Source organism: Macrobrachium nipponense, chromosome 1 (genome assembly GCF_015104395.2).
Source record: "Macrobrachium nipponense isolate FS-2020 chromosome 1, ASM1510439v2, whole genome shotgun sequence".
NCBI lineage: Eukaryota > Metazoa > Arthropoda > Malacostraca > Decapoda > Palaemonidae > Macrobrachium > Macrobrachium nipponense.
Window position 1 is genome coordinate 183,429,308 of NC_087200.1, and position 17,252 is coordinate 183,446,559.

At 35.5% G+C, this 17,252-nt stretch overlaps 1 protein-coding gene across 5 annotated transcripts in view; it reads right to left on the minus strand.

The window, feature by feature from the left end:
* The window catches only part of LOC135219903 (transmembrane protein 117-like), a 421,293-nt gene that overhangs the window by 138,897 nt on the left and 265,144 nt on the right, over nt 1-17,252 (minus strand). The gene's annotated exons all lie outside the window — the stretch shown is intronic.

Consider the following 17,252-nt stretch of genomic DNA (forward strand, 5'->3'; position numbering starts at 1 on the left):
TTTCATTTTCTTTTGATTGTATAATCTTTGTCTTTCATTTTCTATCTTACTTTTTTAGTTCTATAACTTTCCATGCTTTTTTTCTTTGCAAGACCTTTTTCCACTTTCCTGATTTTCTGGAACAAGATCCTTCTGTCTCTAGGTATGCATGAATGATGTTTACTTTTCTTCTTCGGTATATATTTATCCACTATTTTCTCCAATATTTTATATAATATCTCCGTATTTACCCTTATGTCATCACTTACGAAATGTTATCCCAATCTTGTTTAATTCTTCATTAATTTCTGACCCATTTTATATTTTTACTGTAGAAGTTTTGTATTTTTCCATATCCTTCCCCCACTTTTTAATTTCTTGCTTATCTCTATTTTCACTTGCTTGAATGAACTGTTTAATTCATGACCATTATGATCTGAAATACTCGCATTATAAACTATTATTTCTTAACATAATTCATCTCGTTCACAAATACTAGGTCTAAAGTATTTTCTTTTCTTGTTGGCAGGTGATTTTATTTTGTGAATGTTGTATTCTAGTAGCATATCAATAGCTTTTCAAATTGCCTCTTTATCTTCTGCACTACTATTACTCTCTTTTTTTTATATGTTAAGTACAACCACAGTCTCCTATTTCGGTTCTTTCCATTCTACGAAAGGAAAGTTGAAGTCACCAGATAGGAGAATAGTCCAGTCCTTGTGATTTGCTACATATATCACCAATTTTTTCAAATTATTAAGTCAAACTCTTTAGTATTAGGAGGTCTATATATTACTATGTTCATCAATTTTCAGATTCAAATTCTTACCGCTATTAGTTCACATTTCTGTTACTATATTTCTCATATATTTTTCCTTGTTTTTTTGTCTTTTCCCATATATGCGGTTCCCCCTTGATTCCTATTTTTTTCTATCTGATCTATAAGTTTGGAACCCTTTATTTGAATCATCATTCCCAGTCTCTTGGGAATACCAGGTTTCACTATATTCTTATATCTATTTCTTTTCATTTGGGTTAGTTCTTTCTAAGTACTCTATTTTCTTTTTGATTACTCGTAATAACCCCTGCGCATTCATCACTATGATGGTTTGCGTGTTTTCTCCTTCTTTAATATTGGGTAATAATAAGGATTTTCCCATGTCTCTTTCCTGTTCTGGTATGTTGTTTCTTTTTTTCATTTCCAGAAATTCTGACATTAAAAAATCCAACTTTTCCATAATATTGATCTTCCTTCATCATAATTATTCATTTTTGTGTCTGAATCTGCAATTTCTCGTTTCTGCAATATCCTCTTGCATAATAAATACAGTTATTATCTCTTGAGTAGAATTTCGGAGCTGATGCTTTGAAATTTTTTGCTGACACCTCTGCATATCTCATTTGGTGGTTTGCTTTCTCTTTTACCTGATATTCCTGATTTCTCTATTTGTTTTCGTTCTTATTTTGGATTTTATTACTGGTTTGGTGTTTATTTATTTGATTATTGATCATGAGGGCTACAGGGTGCATATATTTTGCATTTTTTGTCGAACTTACATCCTTTTCCTCTTTTAAGGTTTTTACATATTTTTGGATGCAGATCTCTGCAATCATCCCCCATAGCCATCTAAGTATGACATTTACCATATCATAGTGTTTTTTGACTACCGTTAGGAGGTGTTTGTAGTAAAACATCTTTCTCCAAATCTGCAATTCCCTCTTTTCAAAAGGTTGCAGATTTGTCTTTCTTGTCTATTTTTTCCTCTTTCCCGTCATTGTGTAGATTCTGGGTAGAGCATCTTGCGGATTTGCTTTTCTGTGTATCGTAAAATTTATTCTTCGGTAGGTATGCTGCTTTATTGACTCATATGTAGTATCAATGAGTATCTCTGCATCCATACTTTTTTTTTTTTTATCTTGTTCTTTGTTTTGCCTATTTTTTTCTGTCATTTCAATTTTGTTTTACTTCTCTTCCGTTTTCCTCTTCTCTTTTTGTTTTCTTCTTCTTCTTCCTCTCTTCTTCATCCTCAACTATTTGTACATTCCAATCTTGATTAATAACATTGTCTATCCATGATAGACATGTTTAACAAAAAATCTTGTATCTTTTCTCAAATCTTGCATTACCTCAGCACACTGGGTGGATGGGTCGAATGTTGCATGCAGCACATTTTTCTGATTAGGTTTTGTGGATTGACTATGCTATACCAAACCTTACACAGTTGCAGCTTTTGGCATCTTTTTTCCTAATGCTCATTAGGATATTCACAAGATTCACCTTATCATTTTCTTTGTCGGAATATGTTGGTTTATGTATATTTTCTTTTATGAGTCTCTTGACACTTGGATTTTATTTGGAACTTCTTCAATTATTTTCAAGATGTTTTTCATTAGAATTTGTTCCAGTTTGAAGGATTATATCCTTCTAATATATCTATGAAGCTTTTGTATCTTTTGGTTAGGACTGTTGCTGATTCATAGATGAGAAATGCAGTTCCCTTCCGCTACCTCATCGTATTGCGAATCGCCAAGCAAGCTAAATACGCCCACCTCTTCCGCAGTTGGAACTTACTGCCATCTTGTTCTGATTTCAGTATTTACACTTGTTAAAACTAACTTAGAAGACGCTTTATCTACTATTTTCACACAAAATCTTATCACCGATAGTCACGAACACTTCTAGATATTTCTCAAATTCTAGTCGTATGTTAAACTTGTGTATCTGTTTGATTATCCGACTTCACGCGGGTACGTCCTCACCAAGCAAGATGGCTACTACGAGAGAGAGAGAGAGAGAGAGAGAGAGAGAGAATTCCTCAGTAAACAGACATTCAGCATGAAAGTTCAAAGAAGTGTCTTGAGAAAATAATTTGAGAGAGAGAGAGAGGAGAGAGAGAGAGAGAGAGAGAGAGAGAGAGAGAGAGAGAGAGAGGCCATCACAAACACCTTCATGCATACGCAAAACATAATATATTGATATTTACACAACTATTCGCGTTTCCTATTTAACTGTAACAAGGCGTGATCTGACCTCCAGCTTACTCGGGACGCATGCAAGATTTTCATAAATATTATATTCCTAACGTTTAATGTAAAATAAAAACTGCTACAATCTATAGTTAAATAGAGGCTTCGTTCACCAACGAAAATTAAAATTAATACGCTATTTTTTTATTAGCAATAATTTTTCTGTGTCGTTTCATATGCACAGCATTTATTTTCTACATTTTCAATTTAATAAATAAAACATATATATCCTATCCATAGACCTTTCCTAACTCCCCTGACAACAACAACAACAACAACAACTTCCCGAGTAAGGGAGACATTTCTGAAATACCAAACCTGTAAAACTGTCATGCTTCTCAGGCCATAGTGATATTCCTTACTAAAGGACACTAGTTTCATTTTATTTATTTATTATTTTTTTTAGATTTCATCGTTAAAGGTCAAGAGCTTTCTTCTCTTCATGGTCATTTAAATTTCGTCATTATGAGTTTACTGTCATTATAAGCTCATTATCATTATGAGTTCAGTCATTATGATTACTTATGATTTCATTAGTCACTTAGTTCACTGTCCTCACAAAGTCATGTCATCATGAGTTCACAGTCATCATAATGTTACTGTCCTCATAACGTTAGTCATCATGAGTTCACTGTCCTCATGAAGTCATTGTCATTATGATTTCACTGCCCTTATGACCTCACTGTCATCAAGAATTCACTGTCATTATGATTTCACTTTCCTCATGAAGTCACTGTCATTATGAGTTCACTGTCCTAATGAGGTTACTGTCATTATGAGTTCACTGTCATCATGAGGTCACAGTGATCATGAGCTCATTGTCATTATGAGTTCACTGTCGAGCTCACTGTCATTATGAGTTCAATCATTATCAATTCACTGTCACTATGAGTTCACTGCCCTCACGAAGTCACTGTCATCATGATTTCACTGTCATTATGAATTCATTGTCATCATGAGTTCATTATCACTATGAATTTACTGATATGAATTAACTTTCATTATGAATTTACTGTCATCCTGATTTCACTATCATTATAAATTTACTGTCATCATGAGTTCACTGCCATTATGAAAATACTGTCATTATGAGATCACTGCAGTGATCTCTGGAGGCAATATTGCACACTGCTGGCTGTGTATGAATTATAATTATCAGAGCTGAACCGACTCAATAAATGTGATGGATCTAGGCTTAATACACTGGGATTAGTATTAACCCAAATGGTGTTATTTCAGCTTATTTCAACAGAAAACAACGCATAAGAGTGTGACTTCAAGGTCGTAGAGGTTACACTTCTCTCTCTCTCTCTCTCTCTCTCTCTCTCTCTCTCTCTCTCTCTATATATATATATATATATATATATATATATATACACACACACACACACACACACACATAAATACACAATATATATGTTCTCAACACTAACAAAATCTTTCGTCGTTTCACGGTTATACCAAATTCCACGTTCGCATAGAAATACAATCTTACTAGACTGTTATCCAGTTTTCTTACTTTCCTCAATAATTCAGTCTAACTGATTTCCAAATCTTAATTCAGCCTGGCAAGTCCTTAGTCTGTCACTAAACTCCAACTTAGTTTAAGATATACTACTGGAGTTGATACCATTGTTCCTAAATATCTGAGAGACTCAACCGATTTAATCTTTTCTACATCTATTGTTAATCAATTCCTTTATGCATATTTGTTCTATAATGCTCCTGTTTTTCTTTGATGTACTCTAAGTCCCATTTTATCTACTTCTCTATCTATCTATATATAGTAGATAGATTGATAGAGAAATAGATAATGATAGAATTTAAAATAAATCAAAGAAAAACAAACATACATATATGTTATATATACTACTATATATACTACATTTATATATATATATATATATAAATATATGTAATGCATTCCATTAAGCAAGATGTGTAAACCATGTGGTGATTTTTCTGACCGAAACAGCACCATCTGGCGGCGAGTAAAAAAAAGAAAAGAAAAAAAAAAAAAACTCAAGGAAGAGCTGAGCAATCCATTCGATTGCTCATCCCCGCAGTCATTGCAGGGACGTGGTGTCCCATAGTGGTGTCCACGTGGTCGTCTGAGAGAAGGGAGTCTAAAACCCTCCCCACCCCCTACCCCACCAGACCTTCATCTCCGAACAACAATGGCCTAAATGATACTGAGAAGGGGAGGCCACCTTACAGCAGAGTTAAGGCAATTACTTCAATAATGGAGCCTGAAGTTTTCTTACGAAAGGGGTAAGAAATTATAGGGGAATGTTTGCCAATATGGCAGTAGCATTATAAATGGGGATTGCTGTTGAAATGTAAAAAAATCACTAAAAAAACTTTAATTTCTCTTGTGAGAAAGGCAAAGTATTAGAGAAAAACACGGCAAAAAAGAGGGTAGGGTTTTAAACTGGGATTGTTGTTTAAATGGGAAACTTGATAGAATATATATATATATATATATATATATATCTATATATATATATATATATATATATATATATATATATATAAAACCAAAACCTCTGCATTTTTCTGACGAGAGGGATAAACAATTAGACAAACATATTCCAAATAGAGAGTAGTATTTAGAACGGGGATTGTTTAATGGAAAGCTTGATAAAAAAAATAGATAATAAATATATTTCACAATCTCCACACTGACCAGGGACCATGACGCTCCGAAACTGCATGTGCTCTTAAATACACCTTTTCTCCAATTAGTGGTTTTGATCAAGTTTTCCCGTTAAACAAGAATTCCCGGTTTGGATACTAAACTCTTGCTTGCTATACTTTTATTGTTTACCCCAGCCGGCCCCCCGCCCAACCCGCCCCCGGCGCAGGTAGATTTCAAGAGCTATTATGTAAGTAATGGCCACTATATCTGCTATAGGTGGTCTCTCCCCTTCTCAGTGTTGTTTAGTGCATTGTTGTTCGGAGATGAAGGGGAACTCGATGGTTTTTACCAAGTTTCAAAGTTCGATACTGCTTTCTTATCATCATAAAACTTGATAAATAATGGAGGATGACGAAATGCGATACCTATTGCTAAGATTTGATTTCATTTTACAGGTTTTAGGCATAATGCCAAGCACTAGGGCAACTAAAGCCATTCAGCGCTGAAACGGAAATTGACTGTGAAAAGACCTGAGTGATGTAACAGGAGGGAAACCTCAAAGCAGTTGCAGAACGAATCAATTAATAAGGAAAGGGTAGAATGTAAGATGAAAGAAAGGTAATATGAAAGGAGGTACAGTAAAAGGAATGAAAGGGGTTGCAGCTAGGGGTCGAAGGGACGCTGCAAAGAACCTTAAGTAATGCCTACAGTGCACCGCATGAGTTAAGAACCTGCCAATATACTCACTGGTCTGTTGATATCATGAAACTTGATAAACTTGAAAATCGATAAACTTGAAACTTGATAAACTTGAAAAATAAAGGAGGACGTCGAAAAACAATACCTACAAAGACTGATATAAGAAACAGGTTGACTTTTTTTTTCTTTTTTTTTTACCGTGAAATAGAATGCAGGAACTGTATTGGAAAGCAGAGCAAGCTGTATACCCGAGATTAAATAAAATTCGTCTCCAAATACTCTAGTTTGAATTCATGAGTAATACCTGACATTTATCGCTTACTCGGGGAGTAAGCCTGCAAACTACTTTGCCGTTGTTGTTCCTGTTCTTTTTGGGGAGATAGAGGGTAGGAAAGGTCTATGGAAGAGCCTAAAATGGCCTGAAAAAGGCGTTTCGCGTTGAGTTAAAGATGCAGGGATTTAAGGATAGAATAATTATATGCATGTTAAACAGTACGGGAAAATGATTTCTAATAAAATATAGCGTAATTGTTTTAGTTTTCGTTGGTGAAACAAGGCTCTATTTGACCTAGATTTTAGCACGTTTTAATTCATGGTAAAAGTTAGGAATATAATGTTTACAACTAACGAAGTTTTCGTTGGTGAAACAAGACTCTATTTGACCGTAGATTTTAGCACGTTTGAATTTATGGTAAATGTTAGGAATATAATGTTGACAACTTACGCGTGAGGGGAAAATCTTGCACGCGTTCAGAATAAGTTGGAGGTCGGATCACGCCTTGTTTTACTCTAAATCAAACATTAATGGGTTCTGCTAAATTCCGGGGACTACAGCTTCTTTTCCCAAGCGATTCGCAAAAGATATGAGATTGGAAATGACTCAAGTTCACTGTCATTACAAAGGCACAGTCCTCATGAAGTCAAGTCATCACGAGTTCACTGTCCTCATGAAGTCACTATCATTCAATGTAAGTACCTCCGACCTCCCAGTCCAATTTATCGGCTGCTCGTTCTGTTGTTATAGGCGTCAGCAACGTCCAATCCCCGAATAGAGAGAGAGAGAGAGAGAGAGAGAGAGAGAGAGAGAGAAGCCGAGAGAGAGAGAAAAAAGCTTACCATTCCCATTTATCCGAGTGACTTTTGTCATTCGCCAGTACTTAAGGGGGGTGTGCAGTTTTTCTGAAGATCATTTTTTCTCTGCCATTTTCATTGCTTTTGATCCCTCCACCCCTTTACCCCTATATATATATATCTATATATATATATATATATATATATATATATATATATATATATATATATTATATTATATATGTCTGTATTACTCAACCGTCACCTCCCTGGGCCTCTACCCCCTCCCTCCTTCCCCTTATCCCCTTCCTAACCTCACTTTCCTGTTCTTCTACCTCCGTCCCACCATCCCATCCCCTGTCCCCTCTAACCATTCTCCCCTCCCCCCCCTCCTCCCTTTCATTCTCGCCCTCCACGTCGTCTCCGATAATCCCTCCTTCCCATACAGACAGACGTCTGGCGCCACCCATCTTTTCTTCCCTCCCCCTCCTCCTCCTCTCCCCTCTCTCTCTCTCTCTAGTGAACTCTGTCACCCCTAACCCAAGGCTCTCCCCCCACCACCCTCTCTCGCCAAAACCGATTCCCCCGTTTATTGCCTCTTCTCCCCCTCTCTCTCTCTCATCGTTTTCCCCTCTTCCTCTCCTCATCTCTCGATGGAGCCTTTTAGTGGGGAATGGCACTGGCCGCAGTTTAGGATAGCAGCGCCAGATGGCTCTCCTGTCCTTATTTATAAACTCGCTATCCGAACGTATGTTTCCTATACTAAAATACTTGGCAATAAAGCGGCAATGTTTTAATCTTTTTAATTTTATGGTCTAACAGTATTTTTTTTTGCGTGTGATTTGTAAAATCAAAACTTAAAACATGTATTGTTTATTGCTTACTTCTCTGACTACTGGCAGATTTCTTAAAAGAGCATTTGTTCCTGTGCAAAAATAGGTGCAAATATAATGTCAGTACAATGCTCTTTTAAATATATGAGTTCCTAATCATTTTGGGTATATGGAAAAATAAGTATTTACCAGTTATTGTACCTCCTGCATCTCTGATACCAGTATTTCCTAACTTTTAACATAAATTAAAAGGTGCTAAAATCTACGGTCAAACAGAGCCTTGTTTCACCCACAGAAATTAAAATAAATACGCTATATTTAATTAAAATAATCTTTCTGTACTATTTAAAATGCATTTAGTCATTTCTTTACAATTTCATCCTAATATATAAATCATAAATATCATATCCTAAAATGCCTGCATCTGCAACTCAACGAAACACCTTTCTCAGACCTTTTCAGGCTCTTCCATATAAACCTTTCTTACCCGCCCCAACAACAAAAACAACAAAGTAGTTTGCGGGTTTACTTGCCAAGTAAGCAAAAATCATTAGAAAATGCAACTTCTGCATTATGCAGTGATCTCGCCTATCTCTCCTGAAGAGGGAAGCAAGAGTAGCCACACCTCCCTCGCTATCAGCATCGGCCCCACAGCAATGGCGTATAAATTGCCTGCAAATGTCAACTACTCAGTACGGTTCATGGTAACTTTTTATATGAACGAATTTTTCTGCTTTTGAAAATATTATTGCTCGTCTCATTGGAACTTCAGAACTTCAAGCAGAGATGCGATGCATTACGACCCTTGTTCGATGCAACTCGTATTTTAGTAGTTTACTTACATTTTTATTTATTGATAAGTTCATTTATCTGCTTTTCTAGTAACTGATTTCCTCTCTCCGTATTTCTCATTACCTTCTGTTGCCTCTTTCGCACGAACACATATTCGGTGGAACCTCGAATTTCAAGTCAGTGGCCACTGTGGGCTTTTTCCATATCAATTGGGTTCGTCTCCTGAACAACAATAATAATAATAATAATAATAATAATAATAATAATAATAATAATAAGAGGCTGAAGTAGCTCCAGGACTCATGCAGAAGAGTGTGATCCTAGAAACGGCGCATATAGTAAGAAAAGTGATGGACTCCTAAGGAGGCAGGTTGCAACCCGGAACCCCACACTATAAATACCACCCAGTCGAATTGGAGGACTGTGCTAGTGCAAAAACAAAAATAAATAAATAATAATAATATTAAAAGTAGTTGCTGCTCAGCTGCATTCATTTTATATAGGTTCTTCTCTATTTTCCAAATTATTGTTTTCTCATTGTTGCTTAAACTGGTGAGCAACGCACTTTGATACTTTGATAATTACCTATTTGAGAAGTGCCAACTTTCGGTGCGTTGCTCACTAGTTTAAGCAACAATGAGTGAACAATAATTAGGAAGATGGAGAAGAACCTATATAAAATGAATGCAGCTGAGGCTGCAATTCCTTTTGATGATAATAATAATAATAATAATAATAATAATAATAATAATTCAGATAACACTTATTTCAGTAGTTTAATCATTTTCAAATAGATAAATAGAGGAATATGTCTGTGTGGTCCTAAGAAGCTTCCGCACTTCTGCTAAAGTGCCTTTTAAGTTGAAGAGACACTTAAACAAAGAGAAGTTGAAGCCCAAACTCCCGATGTAGTACTAAAGGAGGAATATGGACATCGATTTCCGAGACGCGTCGGGGTTTTTTTCCCTCCAACTGAATGATTCATCAAATAGGCCTCCCAAGTAAAGGGGTAGTGCCGTCAGTGCACCTCACGCCGTGCACTGTAGGCATTACTTGAGGTTCTTCGCAGGGTCCCTTTGGCCCGTAGCTGCAACCCCTTTCGTTCCTTTTATGGTACCTCCGTTCATTTTCTCTTTCTTCCATCTTACTTTCCACCCTCTCCTAACAATTGTTTGAAAGTTATTTTCTGCAATGATTGACCTCATAGGTCCCAGCGCTTGGCTTTTGGCCTAAATTTTATATATTATGAAAGCTGTCTAAAACAGAATCGTGCATTAATGCTCCACCCTTCGCCGTCCTGAGAAGCATTACAACAACAAATGCCTCCGAGATGTGACGAATAAGAAGCATTACAACAAATCCCTCAGGGAATTGAGAAGATTTAGAAGCATTATACTAAATTCATCGCAGAGCTGAAGACTTCGAAGCATTGATAAATGCCTCAGAGATATGAGGACTGAGAAACATTTAAAAAAAATGCCTGAGAGATGTGAAGACTTAGCAGCTACCCAACAAATGCCTCAGAGATGTGACGACTGAGAAATATTTTTTTAAAAATGCCTGAGAGATGTGAAGACTTAGCAGCTACACAACGAATGCCTCAGAGATGTAACGACTGAGAAACATTACAAAAAAAGCCTCAGAGATGTGAAGACTGCGAAGCATTACACCAAATGTCTCAGGTCTTTGGAGACTTCAAAGCATTACAACAGAAATGACTACAACAAAAGCCTCAGAGACGTTGTGACAACTGACTGAGGGGTTCATAACCTCTCTTGTAGTTATGATGGTTGTGTAACTTCTGGTTATAGCCTGGGCTATGACTCCTTTATTCTCGAATTGCTCGGTAATCGACTTCAAGCGAACCTCGACCCTAATTCCCTCCACTATAAAGACTGATTTTTCAACATTTTCTGGCAAGGAAAAGCTATAAGGAAACACAAGCGCCATGCTCCGATTTTATTGACTTTTTTCCTAACTTAATTCTTGTTTAATGTTATGTGTGCATTAAGTTATCTTGCCTTACTTTTTATAAGCCTTTCTTTATTTTTTTTATTTATTTTAGTTTTCGCTTTATTTCCATGCTGGAACATTTGCTTTTATGCTTACTAGCCCACTCAATTAATGGTCTTTTTTTTTAATTTACCTTATCTTGATACTTTATATTTATCTATTTATTTTTCTATCAAATTGTATAATTTTTCTTTACTAATAACCGATGTCGTCTTCCTGTGTTTCTTATTATTCTCAGCGACTTCTTTCAAATGAACGCCATATTCTTTAGAAGCTTGAACTTCAAGTCTATGGCCCCTCTGGGTTTTTATTTTTTTTCATTTTTCTATATGAATAGGGATCATCGTCTATTAATAATAATAATAATAATAATAATAATAATAATAATAATAATAACCATAATAATAATAATGGCGGCCCAATTTTATTGACGTGGTCCTAGTGGCTCAGTAGAGGGAGGGGAGCGGAGGGACCCTGGAAACTCTTTGAGCACTAGGTGATTATTAGACTGTGGTGAGTCGCAGCAGATCTGATAGAAACAGGCGTGAGGGCAGCAACTTCATCCCAAAAATCTCGCTCAGAACAGAAAGGTTCGTAATACCCTCTTGTAGCTCTCCTCTCTATGGGAAAGAGCGTATGATTAACAACTTTCGTATTTTACCTCCGCATTTATATATGTATGCTTATGGCTCTATATGTATACATATATACAAGGAACTGTATCAGCCTTATGTCACTGGCCAGTGGTGGGAAGATAAAATAAGTAAAGTAATGTATACATATATGTATCCTTATGTATACATGTGTTATTGTACAGTTATGTATATACGTATACATCTGTATGAATACACAATAACTTCTACCGAGTTCTTTGTTCTGCTCCACATCAAGATTACCATGAAAATATCGAAAGCTTAAACCTTGTTTTTATCGTAAGTTGCTCTTACCTCAGTAACTCACAGACAAACAATATACTCGATAATTGTTTGGAAACCTCACGTATGGGAACATGGGCCACGAAGTATAGACCATGAAAAGTAATTAGAGCAGAAATAGGAGCTTTTGTCCAATAAATAACTTTAATGATCCCCTGTTGGAGTATTTGTGATAGGATACACTAACTGCTGTGGGAAATGATGAGGAATTTAAGAAGAAACCATGCGTGATCCGACCTCCAGCTTACTTGCGGTTCGTGCTTAAATCTACGGTCAAATAGAGCGTTGTTTCACCAACGAAAATTTAAATAAATACTGTATGTTTTATAAGAAATAATTGTTCTGTACTGTTTAACATGCACATTATTTATTTATTACATTTTCATTCTAATAAATAAATCATGAATGTTCTGTCCAAAAATTTCTGTATCTTTAACTCGACGCAAAACACCTTTTCCAGACCTTTTTACCTTTCGTACCCCCGAATAAGAACAACAACAAAGCAGTTTGTAGGCTTACTCCCCGAGTAAGCTAAAAACATGTATCCTGAATCAGTCTGCGATGATTGCTATTAAACCGATACCAAATTTGGGTTGAAAGAAATGTGTATACAGAAGCATACTGAGCATTTAAACGAAGCACCAAACAAAAACATCTATATTGACGGGTTTCAGGAACCTTTTACTAACGAGACAGCCAAATGTAGTACTTGAGACAGCAGAAAACAAATATATACCGACCAAATGAAATGGTTCCTCGACCATAAATCACAAATATTACGAAAGGAAGGAATTCGGGAGCTTTGCTCACGTGAACGAGAGAAGACAATACGTTATAGAGCAACTTCAATACTGGCATTAATCAAAACTACTGATATAATGTTGCGATTCCGTTAGCATTAGTCATGACGCAACTGATGATGAATGTTGGGAAACGTAAGATGATAAATCACGGAAACAAGTTTACATTAAATATCAATTTGGAATGAATGAAGCCAGGATTAATATATGCTGTGTTATTCTCACACGAACCAAACTTTAGATTCATAAAATAATATTCACATAAGGAGAAAACATCACGATTTTATTAGACAAACACAAAGTTCTCAAACAGGTCCAACTTTCGAATCAAGAAATAATATTCCCATAAGAAAATGTTACGAATTATGAACTTATCAGATAAGTACAGAGGTTCCAAATCTGCAATCCTTGGAGCATACGGACGAAATCTAATGTAAACAAATGATGTATAATTTACACCATGAACCAAAGACAATGCTGGGAACAAAAGACTGAAAACAATTTTTTCAAATGTATAATTCACACTAAAAGCCAACGACGGTATCCTATGGTGTCTGTGATATGAGAACAGGAAGGCCAACTTTTGTTGTACCCAAAATAATCATCAATTCATTCAGCATTACTACCGCAGTCAATTTAAACTGACGGGCAAATCGGTAAGTTCCCTCGTAAGATTTTCCTATTCATCTCTATTTTACAGAACTTTAAGCTCAGTCCATCGAATGAACTTGATATTCCACTTTACACAGCTGTTCACAGTGATGCATCTGCATCAGCAGAAGGGAGTCATATTCCCTTCATGTAAAACTAAAGAATAAATTGTGACGCGGTTCATTTGTATTATTGCTGTTATATAACATGGCCGCTCGCTTACTTCAACTTGCCCCTCACGTACCGTACATATTTCTTCTTATAAAGGTTGCCGCCCTTTCCCCATATCTATCGACCTACCTGTCAATCTATCTTACTCAGCCATGATTCTTGGGCAAGGAGACATTCCCTTCCCATTTTCCTTTATCTAACTGCACCTAAGTTTTTTTTATTTTCTTCATTAATATTTCTGTTTATATATGTAGTATTGATTTAGGATACCCAGTGCCTGTCTGAATATCTGTCTGTCTATCTAAGTGTCTAGTCTAGAAATCTTGTGCCTGTCTAAGTATCTAGTCTAGAAATCTTGTGTATGTCTGAATATCTGTCTATTTATGTTTCTAGTTAGGCATTCTTGTGCCTGTCTGAATATCTACCTGTCAATTATTGTATCTAGTTGGGATATCTTGTGCCTATCTAAATATCTGTCTGTCTATCTAAGTATCTAGTCAGGAATGCCTGTCTGAATATCTGTCTATTCGTGTTTCTTGTTAGGCATCCTTGTGCCTTTCCGAATATCTTTCACTGTTACTGCATATAGTTAGGATATCATGTGCCTGTCTGAATATCTATCTGTCAATTATTGTATCTATTAGGACATCTTGTGTCTGTCTGAATATCTATCTGTCAATTATTGTAACTAGTTAGGATATCTTGTGTCTGTCTGAATATCTATCTGTCAATTATTGTATCCAGTTAGGATATCTTGTGTCTGTCTGAATATCTTTCTGTCAATTATTGTATCTAGTTAGGGTATCTTGTGCCTGTCTGAATATCTATCTGTCAATTATTGTATCTAGTTAGGATATCTTGTGCCTGTCTGAATATCTATCTGTCAATTATTGTATCTAGTTAGGATATCTTGTGTCTGTCTGAATATCTATCTGTCAATTATTGTATCTAGTTAGGATATCTTGTGTCTGTCTGAATATCTATCTGTTAATTATTGTATCCAGTTAGGATATCTTGTGCCTGTCTGAATATATTTCTGACAATTACTGTACCTAATTAACATATCATGTTCCTACCATGTGCCTATCTGAATATCTATCTGTCAAGCACTGTATCTAGTTGGGATACCATGTGCTGTCTGAATGTCTATCTGTCAATTATTGTATCTAGTAAAGATATCTTGTGCCTGTTTGAATATCTATCTGTCAGTTATTGTATCTAGTTCGGGTATGTGTCTCTCTATATTTGTATCTAGTCAGGATACCTATCTGTCAATTATTCTATCCAGTCAGGATGGCCCGTGTCTGTCTGGACATCGATGTTTATCAGCCTGTCTAGACGAAACTCCACTGTATAACCCACAAAAGGGGCAATTTCGCAGCAGACGCTGACACAAACGTAATTAGCGCCAGACACATGATTGCACAGGCAACTGGGAACGTAAAGAACCCGAAAAGGACCATAAAAATCGGACTTGACTTACACAATGGCACCTCTGCTAGAGCTATTGTCGACAGGTTCTTTTTATTTTTTTTTATTTTTTTTATTTTTTATTTTTTTATTTTTTTTTTTTTTTAATGGCTGAGTTTTTGTCTGTGTTTACCCGCGTCCGATCGTACCAGATGGAAAAGGGTACGATAAATGTAAGAAAGGGAATGATAAATACAGAAAAGGGAACGATAAGTGCGCAACAGAGTACGATAAATATAGAAATGAGAAAGATAAATGTAGACAAAGAATGGTTAATATAGAAAAGGGAACGATAAATATAGGAAATATAATGCATAGAAACGGGAACGATAAATTTAGAAAATAGAATGCAAATATATAAAAGGGAACGATAAATATAAAAAGGAAACGATAATTTTAGCTAGGGGAACGATGGTTATAGAAAAGAGATTGTTAAATATAGATAAGGGGACGATAAAAATGAAAAATGGAACGATAAATATAGAAAAGGGAACAATAAATATGGAAAATGGAATGATAAATATAGAAAGGGAAGCGATAAATATGGGAAACTAAACGATAAATTCGGAAAACATCGATAAATATGGAAAGCTGGAAAATAAATATGGAAAACTGGACGATAAATATGGAAAACAACGACAACTATGAAAAACAACCATAAACATAGAAAGGGGAGCCATAGATATAGAAAACGGAAAGATAAACATAGAAAACAGACCCATGAATGTATCCATAACAGATGTGGGAGGGTTGTTTGAATGAAGAATCAATAAGGACAAATAAAATCCCTCTTTCGAGCGTCGGTTGCAATGAGTACCGAGAAGGGAAAACCTCGTGCCCTTATTTAGAAGGAACTACAGTAAAATAAGGAAACTGAGGAGGAAAGACAACAAATGCATTATCCCCGCAATGAAGTGGAAGAGTAGACACCAATTATTCCAGTGTTTATTGGCTGAAACGCGGCGAGTTCACTGACCTTTTCTCAAAGTACCTGTGCTGATTTTTCTCTGAGCTAGTCTTTGTAACTCAGGTCCTCATTAAAGACAAAACAGAGGCACAAATTGCAGTAAAGTCGGGTGTATTTTTTTTTCTTTTTAATTCCCAGACGTATAATAATTTCAGTATTTCCTTATTACCTCCTCTTACTTCTTTGTGATGAACATCATATTATCTGGAAGCTTTTTATTTATTTTATTTTATTATTATTATTATTTTGCGCCTCAACAATGCCTCAATAAGCGCAAAAACACTCGACACGGATTACTGCCTATCATTTTCCGGTGGTATTCACTTCTATAATGAAGTCACGTGCATCTACTGTGGTTTTTAAAGCATATGTATGTATGTTTTAAATATATATATATATATATATATATATATATATATATATATATATATATATATATATATATATAATAAAGAGTAATTGAGAATATAATAAGGAGTAATTAAGACACCGTTGTAAAGTGATGTGCTGTGACATTCCTAGGATGTAGGGATCATCAATTTAATTTCCCATGGAAACATCTTCCTGGGATGGCGCGATGCCGAAAGTCGCTGCCTAAGCAGAACAGACCAAGTCCTGTTTCTGTGCCTCTGGTTTGAGGCTGTTTCTTGAGCGTATAAAAGGGGGAAACATTACAGTATCAAACTCAGAAGACATATGATACTTCAGTTTTAGTGATTAATTAAGACGATAACAAGAAAATCTTATATGTTATAAATATTTCGCGAGGTTATAGCCCCGTATTTTTTTCATTTAGCTATCAAACAACATTTACATGAATCTCATATTCTCATCACGTCCTCTTTAACAGTCCGAAGTATTTAATGGTTTAAAAATAAAATACAGAAAAAAATGAAATCTTTAAATGACATTTTTCTGCAAACTTCGAAAATTAAAAACCAAAATAAAACCACATTCGAAAACAAAATTAAGATGCTGCTACGAACTTATTGGATCAATTGCGGATCCTTGGCTGGTTTCTTTCTGGAACTTCAAAGATTGAATAGTAAGAGTGAAAAACTTTGAGGCAAAAAATAAAATCAACACCTGATGACTTTGAGATAAAAGTAGAAGTCTCTCTCTCTCTCTCATTGTATGTATATATATATATTATATATATATATATAATATATATTATATATATATATATAGAGAGAGAGAGAGAGA